We start from the raw sequence: 15,563 nt of genomic DNA, 5'->3' as shown, positions 1-15,563 counted from the left end.
CACAAAACAGATTTTTCAGCTTGCTACCTTCAACTGGTAAAATTCACAAAAAATTCAATTCTAACCCAAATTGAATGAATCCAAAGCCTAATGAAAGCTTAAACACTGTAATTTGATAATTTCAATTTAGTTTAACAAAATATTTTCCCAATTGAAATAGTTTTGCCCCACAACTTTGAAACAAATTCTGTCCAGAAAACACATTTTCAGCTTGTAGCTTCCAACTTTGAAAATTCATGAAAAATTAATTTGACATCCAAATTGGGTAAACCTAATTTATTATGGAAGTAAACATATGAGAGTGTAAAACTGGAAATTTAAGCCATGATCCAATGTCACAAGGTTAGTGAAATAAATCATCTAAAAATATATTTTCCACCTACAATAAAAACATGGACAGCAGATAGTTTCGGATTTTAAAAAAAAATTAGAAGTGCTCTAAAATCGTGAAAAAATTCTGAGTAGTGTAGAACCCATGGAGGAAGTTTTTGTAAAAATTTCAAGGCAATTGAAGCAACATAGCTTCATATAAAAATTCATTTCCTGACCAAAAAGGAAAAGCTTCAAATTTCCAGCAACTAGCTTGCAACTTCAAAAATTCATAACTAATTCATTTTAAATCCAAATTACATGAAACCAAAACTAAATGAAAGCTAATTGAGTATATTTTCATATCCATATTTAATTTGACAAGATTAATTTCAAGTTAAAATAGTTTAAGGGAAAAATACAAGTCCTTCTCTTCCATGCATGTAAAACACTCAATAATGACATAAAAATACTTCAAAATAATAGATCAATACCTCACTGGAGAATTAAATCTCTAGATACCAAAGCAAAACTAGGAGTTAGGCTAGATCCTTCAAGGGTTTTGAAGAGAAGGATGAGGGGAGCAAAAAGTATTCCAAGCTTTATGGTCTAAAGTAAGTAAAAGGGCCTCAAAGATCAAGGTCAATGCCTAAGGCTTCAAGCTCCATCCATGGAGGCTAGGGTTTTCTTGTAAGGAAGAGAATGAAATAATGTGGTTAAGTATGAGTGGAGGAAATAGAAATCCTCCACTCACTATGTGCTCTTACAGCATGGTCAACACACACATCTATGGTCAATTGCACAAAAACCCTCCTTTAAAACCATAATCCTAAAGTGGCCCAAAGATATTTGCAAGACTAAATTGTGAACCTACACTTGTCACCAATCCATGGCTCCTTCCTAGGCTTAATCCCACACCTACACTTGTTAACCATCCAAGCCAACAAGTGCACCAATCCTAAGCTAACAAGTGGGTAAATCCTCACCCTCCAAATGTCATCATCAAATGCATTAAAGTGTTTCCACACAAATGTTAACAAGTGGACCAATGAGAGTGTGACACTTGTCACACTTTTCAAAAATTACAAAAAGGTCCTTTTTGAAAATATCTTCCAAATTTAATTGCAAAATGGCCCCCAAGATGAAAAATAATTACTTTATTTAATTACACTAAAACCCCACAAGTTAAGAATAATTACACTAAAGTATGCATTAATGCCCCTTTATGAAAGAAGTAAGCAATCAACATGCTTTTCTAGAAAAGTAAAAATACCACTATCATGGAAATCAAATATCATGAATGCATGCAAAACCGGAATCAAATCCGAGCACAAAAAGTGAGGTTGTGCAAGGAAAAAGGATAAACGAGAAAAAGACAAAATGTAAATAGTGTTCGGAAAAATAAAATATGGAAATGACACAATCCCCAAAGGAAGTTGTCAATCTAAGGAAAAGAGTCTCGAAAATCATTCCAAAGCACTCGAGACGACATCAAGTGATGAAAAACCAAACCCAAAAAGGAAAAAACAACGGAAAAAAAATATCCGTTAAAATCTGAGAAAAAGAAAAGGAAGAAAAATGACCGGGTCATTACAGGTTGCTTCCTCGAGGCTTGATAGGCCTGGAGCAATGCCAGGGCTTAAGGTGCTCGAGGGTTGGACCCTCGAGGCTTTTTGGGCCTGGATAAGTGCCAAGGCTTAAGGTGCTCGAGGGTTGGACCCTCGAGGCTTTTTGGGCCTGGAGTGGTGCCAAGGCTTAAGGTGCTCGAGGGTTGGACCCTCGAGGCTTTATGGGCCTGGACCGGTGCTAGGGCTCAATGTGCTCGATGGTTGGACCCTCGAGACTTTGTGGGCTTAGAGCGATGCTAGAGTTTAATGTGCTCGAAGGTTGGTCCTTTGAGGCTTTTGACTTTTCAATTTGTCACGGGAGATTTGATTAGGGTTGTATTGATTTGTCAACTTGCCATGTCAGCCTTTATTAAGTGACACCCACAACCCTTAAGAAAATATATATATATATATATATATATATATATATATATATATATATATATTAACTACTTATTACTTCATACAAATTACACCCCCAATATTAGCATTCACCGTTTAATTAATCAAAAGAGATAAAAAAAAAGCACTTATACATCATTTGTCTCTTTAATTTTGCTTTTAAATTTTTTCAAACAAAATACCCTTTCTCTCTTCTCGAGATTAAGAAAAATCAAGTATGATTTATTAATTGTTTTGCAGCTTCTGTCTTTTTTGCGCTCTTTTCTATAATTCCTCTTTCTTCACCTTTTACTCTCCTTCCACACTATTCAAGGTTTCATCTTTTCTACACAAAGTTTTGTGCCCTTTCATTTCTCTATTTCGTGTTTGACTAATTTTTCTACACATAAAACCAATTTTGTGCTTGCATTGTGAATTTGGACTTCATTTGAGTTCTCCGACCATGTCATAGGCATCGGCTTCGCGTTCTGGAGTTTCTGATGAAAACACCAAAGACGTCTGCAGTATATGTCTCGAGCCTTTCAAATCCGATCATCCTGCCACTGTTTGAATCTCAAACCCTTACTTTACATATATATACACACACATATAGATAAGTTTATATATATAACTCTACATATATGTAATATATACACACACATTGTTTTGTGTAACTTCATTTTTGTAAATTAGGTATTCTATTTTTGGTTGACTCAAATTATATTTAGGGCTATCACGGGTATCTGAAACCAGGATTGTTGATGTACACTTTTCAGTCAGTTACTCATAGGCAGTTGGTGATGAGTGGAACTCCAAGGTGCTTTATAAGGAGAGTACCTAAGCCAATTCTTAGTAGCTTTCAATGTACCATTACTATAATTCTTACTTTGCTTGGTTTAATTTCGGTAACTTTATAACTTGCTTTACATTCTCTTACTTCGACTATTACATCTTTGTTGGTCAAAGCCCAATCCATCATAAAAACCTGCATGATATTGATTTAATACGAAGAGTAGATCTTTCAATGTAACTTTATTATAATGCTTGATTTGCTTGGTTTAATTTTGGCAACTTTACAACTTGCTTTACATTCTCTTACTTTAACTATTACATCTTTGTAGATCAAAGCTAGGACTGTGGGATTGAGGTTACCGTTACTTTTTTTGTTACCGCTATATTTTTTGTTTGGCTCATGAAGAAATTGCATATATTGAAGAGAGAGACTAAAACAGAGTAAGAAGATATGAAGAATTTTTGTTTAATTTTGGTTAAGTAAAGATATAAGGTGTGGATCATGTACTTCTTTAAAATTTGCATCTAGTTAATTTTTGTAGAAAACAATGATTTGAAATTGGTTATATATATATATATATATATATGATGTTCTTGGTTAGTTGTAAGCTATTTTGGTTATGATGTTATTTTTTATTTATTTAAGATTTGCTTCTAGGTCCTTACAAGGATAGTAGTAGGGGAAAAAAAGATCTCATAAAGGTTATACTATTTTTTTTAAAAAAAATTATATAAACTTTCTGCCACGGTTCTGCACCGTGGTAGAAATAAGACCTTCTACCACGGTTTAGAACCGTGGTAGAAAGTCTTCACTCACTACCTGTAATACCCCTAATTTCAAAGGGATAGTTCTGGTATTTTAATAAATTGTTTAAATTGCATTTATATTTATTTAATTGTTTATTAGTATTTAATAAATTGTTTAAATTGCATTTATATTTGTTTAACTGTTTATTTGTTAATTTAATGGAGTTATGTGATTTATTTGTTTATTTTTATTTATTTATTTTTTAATTTTATTTAACTGACATTTGTCTAGTTAGTACTGGTTTAATTCTGTGCTTATGTGGCTATTTAAATATATAGTTTTTAATTTAACTGTGGTCCGTGTTTTGGTTTCCATGTATATTAGTATTAGGGTTTTGTTTTCTTTTAGGTTTCACATTGAGCTGACTTGTAGTTGGTTTAGGATTTAATTTAGGGTTTCAAATAAAACCTATAAATACATAACTGTATGTCTGCCAAGGGTGTTAATCCTTTTCATGTAGCAGAGAGATACAGAGAGTTGTGAGATTTTGAGAAAACAGATAGTGAAAACTTGAGAGCTTAGATAGAAGTTCAAGGAGGAAGGAATGGGGTTGCTTCTGGGTTAGCCAAGAGTAACAGAGGTGTGGAACAAAGTTGGAAATTCAGAGACGATAGTTAGAGATTTAAAACCAAAGTCTCGAAGGCAAGTTTCTGTTCTTACTCTTTCCCTTTAATTCGTGTTCTGTGCATGCCTAGCTAGACTCCAGGAGTTTAATTAATGCTAAAACAAATTAATTATACATGCGTAATCAAAACAAAACAGAGGGTTGAAGAGGGTTGGAGGATTGTATGCACCGGTATGGGACGGTGACATACTAGGGACGGTTTAGCTCAAAATGCTTAAACCTACCTTAATGGATGGATTGAAAAATATTGAATCCAAATTGTGATTGAGTCATATCAACTGCGACTAAGTTGAATGGCTTCCTAGATTAATGGATGGTAGTTAAGTCATATCAACTGAATAAGTTGAGTGACTACTAGTTTGAATATTGTATGTCATCTCAATAAGTATTTGAATGACATACCCTGGTTTTGGACGGACTTTATATATATGTTTATGGTACCACGAGATGAGTTTGAGTCTCAAACTCGTTAGTTAGGGTGCGTATATGCAGTGGATGCGTAGCTGGTTAATGTAGGTTGAGGTGTACCCTGTTAGGTCTAGGTAGTCACGCCCACATTTGGGTACGCTTTCGCGTGTTGCCTTCTATTCAGGTTGAGACCCCTATTGTAGTCCAGTGAATGTCCCTTATTATGGATATATATATATATATGGACTAAATAGATATTGTTGCGCTATCTAGGATGTATCTGCGTATCGGGTTACTGCTTAGATCGTAGTAGAATAGGATTTGCATGTGGGCCTGACCCACTCTTTTATTTTTCAGTTGTTCGTCAGTTCTAGGGTTAGAGCTTGGACGTACAGAGCAAATACACATATTCATTCCTCCGACTACATAGGAATCTTTTCTATGTTTTGCTTTAGATTTTATTTTAGATATTTTAGTTTCTATTGGGTTTTAATAAGGGGTCCACTAGATGGGTTCCCGAGTTGTAAACTTATATAGTTTTGAATTAACGGATTTAAATAATTATGTTTTCAGAATTTTTTATTCTAGTTTCTTTCAGCTTATTATTTTTATTTCTTTAATTCAATTTGTATTCCGTGTTCGTTAAAATTTTAATTGTTTAATATTCCCTCAGGTTTGGGCTTGGGCCTGATCAACCCGTGTTTCGGATCCGAGTGGTATTACAGTTGGTATCAGAGCACTCCAGGTTCAAGTGTCTTTAGGGTGTTTCGTATTAAGTCTTCCGCATAGCATTTTCTCTTGATTAGAGCTTAAGTTTAGGGTTCATTGAATTCCTTGATGGTTCATTTAACCTCGTACTGATGTCTGTCTTTCTATGTTAACAGCATGGTTAACACTGGAAGAGGACAGAACATGAACAGTCGACTGAGGAGAGCGACACGTAGGCAGCAGGAACACCTACAACGTCGGCAAATGGAGGAAGAGCAGCAAATGTCAGGGTTTCAGGAGGAGCAAGAGGAAGTTCAACAGGCTCAGGGTCGGGTCAGAGATCTAGAGATTCCTCCACACCTCAATGACCTTGTTGCTCGGGCTATAGAGGCTGGGGTAACAGTTGCACTCCGAAACAACCACAAGTTCAGTAGGCACCTGTACCAGCACCAGTGGTTCAGACGAATTCTTGGGGAAAGGCTAGGAGCTCTTTTACAAAGGGGAGTCCACATGTGTTCTCAGGCTCCACTGACACGAAAACAGCTCACTAGTGGAAACAGGACATTGAGCATCATCTTCGTTTGGTTCAGTGCACGGAGGTGCAGAAGCAGATGCTTGCTACCTTCAAGCTAGTTGGGGATGCACTATAGTGGTGGGAGTCAGTTACCACCCCAGATAAGAGGATGACATTATTTTATGATGAGTTCAGTGTTCGCTTTGACAAGAAATATTTTCCCTATGCAGTCAGGGCAGCTATGAAGATCGAGTTTCTAAATCTGCAGCAGGGAAACATGACAGTGGCGGAGTATAAGCAGCAGTTCACACGCTTGTCTCTCTTTACACCAGAGGAGGTGGATACAGAAGAGAAGAAGTGCAACAGTTTTGTTAAGGGACTGATTTGGTCTATCAAGAGAGCTATTACAGGTAGTCCAGCCTATATTACTTATGCTCAGGTGGTAGACGTCGCTCTTCAGCAGTATTAGTTGACTGTGGACATCAGACAAGCCAAGGGTGAGAAGCGGAGTGACAGAGATTCTGCTTACCAGAAAACTGAGAAAGGGAATGGAAACAAACACCGACAGAATGACAAGGGCAAGTTCCAGGGACAACAGCCATGGAAAAAGTATAAGGGTAGTTCATATGCTCAAAAGAATGGGGCACCTATTCAGGGGCAGCTGAATGGGGGACCACAGGCAGGACAGGGTCAGCCACCAGTTAATCGATGGAGGAGGCCATTTGGTACTTTCTAGGGTAGCTGCTACACTTATGGGGAGTATGGCCATACCTCGAGGCAGTGCCCTAAAGTAGGATAGGGACAGGGACAGTATGTGTAGCAAGGACAGAGGGCGCCAGTACCTTTACCAGCTCCATAGGTTCTACGGATTCAAGGACAGACACATCTGGCTTTACCGGCACCGCCGCAGACTCAGGGACAGGCACCACAGCAGTTGCACTATGGCAGGGTGTATAACCCCATGCCATAGGATGTTTAGGCACCTCAGGCTATTGAGGGTAAGTTTCCTACTCATGGTTTGCATGGACGCGTTTTTGTTTGATACGGGTGTTACACACTCATTTATAGCTAGGACTTTTGTTGCTTTATCTGGGATAAGGACGAGGGTATGTGATAGACCTTAGGGTATTTCTACACCGTTGGGCGATACAACCATTCTACATGAGAGTGATGGGCATGTGACATTAGATATTGGTAGACTCAGATTTCTAGCCAATCTACTAGTCCTGGACATGCACACTTATGATGTGATACTTGGGATAGATTGGTTGTCTCACTACCTTGCCCAAGTTGATTGTTTTGATAGATCTATTATATTTACCAGACCTGGTCAGGATATGTATGTAGTAGCCATGCCACGTTCTAATAGGGGCGGTAGCACCTATTTGTTCCATGTGGAGGAAGAACCGAAGGAGGAGATTACTGTGTCATTGGATCGTATACTGATTGTACATGACTTTTCAGATGTATTTCAAGAGATTTTAGGGTTACCACCTAGTCGCGAGATCAATTTTGTGATAGACTTAGCTCTAGGCACTGTGCCTATTGCTAGGGCACCTTATAGGATGGCACCGATGGAGATATGTGAGCTGAGGGATCAGATTCAGTAGCTGCTCAGCCAGGGTTTCATTCGCAAGAGTACTTCACCCTGGGGAGCACCAGTGTTATTTATGAAGAAGAAGGCTGGTTCGCTCCGCTTATGAATAGATTACAGGGAGTTGAACCAGGTTACGATTCGTAACAAGTATCCTTTGCCCAGGATTGATAACTTGTTTGATCAATTAAGGGGAGCCACATACTTCTCCAAGATTGATCTGCGTTCTGGATATCATCAGTTGAGGGTTAGGGAGCAAGATATTCCTAAGACGGCGTTTCTCATGAGATATGGTTCTTATGAGTTTCGTGTCATGCCATTTGGGACGACTATTGCAATAGTAGTGTTCATAAACTTGATGAACAGGGTTTTCTGGGCTTATTTGGATCAGTTTGTCATTGTCTTTATTGATGATATCTTGATCTATTTTCTCGGTCGAAGGACGATCATGCTAGACATTGTCGGATAGTCTTGCAGACGTTTCGTGAGCACCAGTTGTATGCCAAATTCGAGAAGTGTGAATTTTGGCTGCGGGAAGTGAAGTTTCTGGGTCATATGGTGTTAGAAAAGGGGATAGCTGTAGATCCAGCTAAGGTTTCAGCAATAGTAAAGTGGGGACAACCTACTTCACCTATGGAGATTCGGAGCTTTCTCAGATTGGCGGGATATTATCGGAGAATCATCTAGGGGTTCTCAAAGATAGTGGGACCACTCACACACCTAACTAAAAAGGGTGTCCAGTTTGTGTGGGATGAACACTGTCAGCGATCTTTTGATGAGCTCAAAAGGAAGTTGACTTCGGCACCGGTTCTGTCTACTCCACAGAGTTGGATCGAGTATCTTGTTTATACGGATGCTTCATTGCAGGGTCTTGGATGTGTTTTGATGTAGGAGGAGCGACTGATTTTGTATGGATCTTGGAAGCTTAAGCCTCACGAGCTTAATTATCCAACGCATGATTTGGAGTTGGCAGCTGTGGTCTTTGCCTTACGTATTTGGAGGCATTATCTGTTGGGTGAATCCTTCAGGTTGTTTAGCGACCACAAGATTTTGCAGTACTTATTCACTCAGCGGGACCAAATATGAGACAGCGCAGATGGTTAGAGTTTGTAAAGGACTATCACTTTTCTATACAGTATCATCTAGGGAAAGCGAATGTGGTGGCAGATGCACTCAGTCATCGACCTGTTGGTAATCTTTCTGCTTTATTCACCACCGAGTGGAATGCTTTGAAGAGTGTGGATGAGTTGTCTGATGCTTTTATGGCTTGCATGGTGGTTACACCTTTCATCATTCGCAAGGTTCTGAAAGCTCAACTCACAGATCAGCAGTGCATAGACAAGATTGCAGAGATAGCTTCTGGGAAGTTCCATTTTACTATGTTGGGACTGACGGAGGCTTGAGGTACAAGGGACGGTTAGTGGTACCTTTTGCGGATGATTTGAGGAAGGATATGATGACTGAGACTCACCACTCTGAGTTTTCTGTTGATCCAGGAGGCGATAAGATGTATCAGGATATGAAGCGGCACTTTTGGTGGGCAGGTATGAAAAAGGACATTGCTCTTTTTTTCTCCCGATGTAGTACTTGTCAGATGGTCAAGATTGATCATCAAAGGCAGCTAGGAGCTCTACAGCCACATCCGATACCGGAGTGGAAATGTGAGAGCATTTCTATGGACTTTGTGGAAGGGTTGCCAAATTTCTTCCAGGATCACAACTCCATTTGGGTTATTATGGAGAGATTGATGAAATCGGCTCATTTCTTGCCTATTCGCACTGACTTCACTACAGAGCAATTGGTGAGGCTTTACGTTTTGGAGATTGTGAAGCTGGTATTCCATTATCTATTATATCAGACAGGGATTCGAGCTTTGTGTCAGGATTTTGGAAGAGTTTTCAGCAGGCTTTGAGTACAGAGTTACATCTTAGCACTGCTTATCATCCTCAGACTGATGGACAGATTGAGAGAGTTAATCAAATCATGGAGGATATGCTTCGGTCGTGTGTTCTTGACTTCAAGGGCCACTGGGAGGATTATTTGCCACTTGTGGAGTTTGCTTATAACAATAGTTTCCAGAAAACTATTGGGATGGCACCATTTGAGGCGTTATACGGCCGACCGTGTCGATCGCCTGTTTGTTGGATGGAGGTTGGTGAGAGTAGATTCTTGGGTGGTCCTGAGTTCATCAAGGATACTTCTGAGAAGATAGCTCTTATTAGGGATCATATGCGTACTACCCAAAGTAGGCAGAAGAGTTATGCGGATCGTCGCACACGTGCTTTTGAGTTTCAGGTTGGGGATCAAGTTCTACTCAAACTGTCGCCTATGAAAGGTGTCATGCGCTTTGGGAAGAAAAGGAAGTTGTCACCACGGTTTGTCGGTCCATTTATGATTACAGATCGCGTTGGAGCTATGACCTATCAGTTGGCACTTCCGAATAATTTGGATCGTGTTCACAATGTGTTCCATGTTTCCATGTTGCGAAAATTTCTGCGAGATGAGGATCGGTATCAGCATATCGAAGTTGGGGAGATTGAGTTAGCCGGATGCAACCTATTTGAAGTCTCCGTGTCGTATTGTCGACCGTCAGGATCAAATCCTTCGTAATAAGGTTATCCTTTTAGTTCGTGTGTAGTGGAGTCATCACAATGCGGCTGAGTGCATTCGGGAACGGGAGGATGTCATTCGCTCGCAGTTTCCTGAATTATGGGAAGAAGGTAAGAGCAAATTCCGAGGACGGAATTCATTTTATTAGGGGGGAAGAATGTAATACCCCTAATTTCAAAAGGATAGTCTTGGTATTTTAATAAATTGTTTAAATTGCATTTATATTTATTTAATTGTTTATTTGTATTTAATAAATTGTTTAAATTGCATTTATATTTGTTTAATTGTTTATTTGTTAATTTAATGGAGTTATGTGATTTATTTATTTTTTTTTTATTTTATTTAACTGACATTTGTTTAGTTAGTACTGGTTTAATTATGTGCTTATGTGGCTATTAAAATATATAGTTTTTAATTTAACTATGGTCCGTGTTTTGGTTTCCATGTATATTAGTATTAGGGTTTTGTTTTCTTTTAGGTTTCACGTTGAGCCGACTTGTAGTTGGTTTAGGATTTAATTTAGGGTTTCAAATAAAACCTATAAATACATAAGTATATGTCTGCCAAGGGTGTTAATCCTTTTCACATAGCAGAGAGATACAGAGAGTTGTGAGATTTTGAGAAAACAGATAGTGAAAACTTGAGAGCTTACAGAGAAGTTCAAGGAGGAAGGAACGGGGTTGCTTCTGAGTTAGCCAAGAGTAATAGAGGCGTGGAACAAAGTTGGAAATTCAAAGACGACAGTTAGAGATTTAAAACCAAAGTCTCGAAGGCAAGTTTCTGTTCTTGCTTTTTCCCTTTAATTCGTGTTCTGTGCATGCCTAGCTAGACTCCAGGAGTTTAATTAATGCTAAAACAAATTAATTATGCATGTGTAATCAAAATAAAATAGAGGGTTGCAGAGTTATACATACCTGTTTGTGTTTTCTTTAGTTTTGTGATCTTTATGCATGAACTGTTGTTTAAATTGAATCTTTGCATGTTAAAACGTTTAAAATAATTTAGTATGGACGTATGGGATGTAGGTTGAAGCTTAGAGGCCTTAGCAATGGAGTTTTAGGGTTTACAGAGGCTGAACGGACGAAGAAGACGGCATCAACACCAACTTAGCCGACTCAGTTGGAAACTGAGTCGACCAAGTTAGGAACTTAGCCGACCAAGTTAGCAACTTAGCCGACCAAGTTAGCAACTTAGCCGACTAAGGTAGGAACTTAGCCTGCTCAGTTAGCGATTGAGCCGACAAAGTTGGGCCGCGACTTTAAACTTGTTTTAATTGCCAGAATTGTTTTGGGAACCTATTTTAAGTAATCTAAATGGGTTAAATGGATTTTGGGTGGTTCTAAAATGCATAACACACTTATTATGCTTAGGAAATTTGATAATACGAATATGTAAATAAATTTTTATAAATTATTTAAAGGATGAATCAGTATTAAAGCATACAACTTAGCATACTGATAATGGATGGAAAGAACCAAATTGCTTAGCTTAATTTTGGGCAACATAATGGATTATAATAAGATTATAAATCTTATATTTGATGCATGATAGATTATTTTATGTTTAAGGTTTGAACCATGCATGCTCTGGATGTTAATTGTTGGAATATTCTCTAGTGCAATTAAATGAATTAATGCTGGGATTTATATTGCTGAAATTTTAAATACTTTTCTGTAATGATATGGATAATGGTTTGGATTGTAAATTACTAGCTTATTATTATGTTTTGTAATTTACATGGATATGGAGGATTGTATGCACCGATATGGGACGGTGACATACTAGGGACGGTTTAGCTCAAAACGCTTAAACCTACCCTAATGGATTAATGGATGGATTGAAAAATTTTGAATCCAAATTGTGATTGAGTCAGATCAACTGTGACTAAGTTGAATGGCTTCCTGGATTAATGGATGGTAGTTAAGTCATATCAACTGAATAAGTTGAGTGACTAACTAGTTTGTATATTGTATGTCATCTCAATAAGTATTTGAATGACATACCTGGTTTTGGATGAAGTTTATATATATGTTTATGGTACCACAAGATGAGCTTAAGTCTCAGACTCGTTGGTTAGGGTGCGTATATGCAGTGGATGCGTAGCTGGTTAATGTAGGCTAAGGTGTACCCTGTTAAGTCTAGGTACTCATGCCCACATTTGGGTGCGCTTTCGCATGTTGCCTTCTATTCAGGTTGAGACCCCTACTGTAGTCTAGTGAATGTCCCTAAGTGTGGATATATATATCTATATATAGACTAGATAGATATTGTTGAGCTATCTAGGATGTATCTGCGTATCGGGTTACTGCTTGGATCGTAGTAGAATAGGACTTGCATGTGGGCTTGACCCACTCTTTTATTTTTCAGGTGTTTGTCAGTTCCAGGGTTAGAGCTTAGACGTGAACAGCAGATACAGATATTCATTCCTCCGACTACGTAGGAATCTTTTCTATGTTTAGCTTTAGATTTTATTTCAGATATTTTAGTTTCTATTAGGTTTTAATAAGGGGTTCACTGGATGGATTCCCGAGTTGTAAACTTACGGAGTTGTGGATTAACGGATTTAAATAATTATGTTTTGAGGATTTTTTTATTCTAGTTTCTTTCAGCTTATTATTTTTATTTCTTTAATTCAATTTGTATTCTTTGTTCGTTAAAATATTAATTGTTTGATATTCCCTCTAGCTTGAGCTTGGGCATGATCAACCCGTGTCTCGGATCCGAGGGATATCCCATTACCACGGTTCAAAACCGTAGTAAAAAACATTTTCTACCGTGGTAAAAAGTCATTTTTCTTGTAGTTGTTAAAACCTACGTCGGTTGTTCTACAGCTTGCTAACCATTCTATCAGACAACCATGAGGTATCATTGAAGATGTACTCATAATAGTGGACAAGTTCTATTTTTCAGTCGATTTCTTAGTTCTTGATTCAGAACCGGTCCACGATTCCAAAAAGTATATTTTAGTCATTATTGGGGTCGTTTTCTAGCCACAGCGAATGCTTGCATTAACTAAAAGACTGGAGCCATGGATTTATCTTTTGGGAATATGAAAGTTAAGTTATCTTTAATGCTATTCATGATCCCCATGATAATAGTGAATGCTTCTTCCTTGATGTCATTGATGAGTTGGTTAAAGAATCACTCCCAACTATTTTATCCACTGATCCTTTAAAAGCTTGTCTGAATCATTTCAACTATGAAGACTTCGATATCGAATCTTCAATAGCTGAAGTGAATTCATTAATCAACTCCACTCTTATCACAGATTTTTCTCCATGGAAATCTAGACTTGAGCCTCTTCCTCCACTTTCTAGTGCGCCGCCTATTCCTTGCTTAGAGTCTCTACCTAAGCTTGAGCTTAAGCCACTACCGGACAAGCTCAAGTATGCTTTCTTGGGTTTAAATGACACTCCCCGAGTGATCATTGCTTCCAATCTTACAAGTTCCCAAGAAAGTAGTCTTTTAAATGTTCTTAACCAAAATAAAGAGGCTATTGGGTGGAGTGTGGTTGATTTGTAAGGAATTAGTCTCATAATTTGCATGCATTAGATTTATTTGGAGGAGGATTCCTGAAACATCTTGGGAACTCCAAAAAAGATTGAATCCCAATATGAAGGAGGTGGTTATAAAGGAAGTTGTGAAGTTGCTAGATGTGGGAATAATCTACTGTATCTCAGATAGTAAGTGGGTGAGTCATACTCAGGTAACACCTAAAAAGTCAAGTATTACAGTAGTTGAGAATTCCAAGGAAGAATTAGTTCCACAACACATCACCACTGGATGGCGTGTGTGTATTGATTATCAAAAACTCAACTCCACTATTAGAAAGGATCATTTTCTATTATCATTCATTGATCAAATCTTAGAGCAGTTGGCTAGCCAGAGCTATTATTGTTTCTTTAATGGATATTCCGGCTGTAATTAGGTGGCCATTGATCCTAAGGATCAAGAAAAAGTATATTTGTATATAGACAAATGCCTTTCGGATTGTGTAATGCGTCAGCAACAGTCCAGATGCGTATGATGTCTATCTTTTCGGACATGGTTGAAAAGTTTCTCAAGGTCTTTATAGATGACTTCTCTGTTTTCGGATCCACATTCGAGAATTGTCTCCAACATTTGTCCCTAGTGTTTCAGCGTTGTAGGGAAACAAATCTTATTCTTAGTTGGGAGAAGAGCCATTTTATGGTTCAAGAGGGAATTATGTTAGGACATATCATTTCAGAGAGAGGTATTGAAGTTAATAGAGCCAAAGTAGATTTGATCTCTAAATTGCCTCCTCCTACCTCCGTAAGGGGAGTGCGATCATTTCTTGAGCACGCCAGGTTCTTTCAACGTTTCATTAAAGATTTCAGCAAAATTTCTCGTCGTTTTTGTAATCTACTTGCAAATGATGCACCTTTCGCTCTCTTCTTTCTTTAGCTCCTATCATGAATCCTCTAAACTAGGATTTTCCATTTGAGATTATGTGTAACGGTTTTGATTATGCTATGGGTGCTGTCTTGGGACAATGAGTAGATACACTTCCTCATGTTATCTACTATGCGAGCAAAACTCTTTCAGATGCACAATTGAATTATACCACTACTAAAAAAGAGTTTATTACAATTGTCTTTGCTTTGGACAAATTCAGATCATATCTGTTAGGTTCCAAAGTCATGGTCAATTCTGATCATTCTACTTTAAGACATCTTCTCTCCAAAAAGGAAACCAAAACCCTTTTGATTTGATGGATCCTCTTGCTTCAAGAGTTTGATTACGAAATCCAGGATAAGAAAGGGTCAGAGAATATGGTAGCTGATCCTCTTTCTAGAATTCTGATTGAGGATCCCTCAACTTCACTTCTAGTTTGTGATTCCTTTCTTGATGAACAGCTGTTTGGGGTTTCTTATACAGATTTGTCTTGGTTTGCTGATATTGTGAATTATCTTGCAATAGGCAAAATTCCTTTGTATTGGTCAAAGCAGGAAAAAGATCGATTCTTCTCTCAAATTAAGATGTATTATTGGGAAGATCCCCAGCTCTTCAAGTATTATGCTAACCAAATCATTCATAGATGTGTTCCTGAGAGTGAGTTTCATAATATTTTGACCATTTGTCATACTTTGGCTTGTGGAGGTCATTTCAGTGTAAAGAAAACTACAGTTAAAATTCTTTTGTGTGGTTTTTTTTGGCCTTCACTTTTTTGAGATGCATATTTGTTT

This window comes from Cornus florida, unplaced genomic scaffold, assembly GCF_030987335.1.
Source record: "Cornus florida cultivar Cherokee Brave unplaced genomic scaffold, ASM3098733v1 CherokeeBrave_3.0.0_Hap2_Chr01, whole genome shotgun sequence".
Taxonomy (NCBI): domain Eukaryota; kingdom Viridiplantae; phylum Streptophyta; class Magnoliopsida; order Cornales; family Cornaceae; genus Cornus; species Cornus florida.
The sequence above is the reverse complement of the archived record's forward strand: the minus strand, read 5'-3'. Positions refer to the sequence as shown.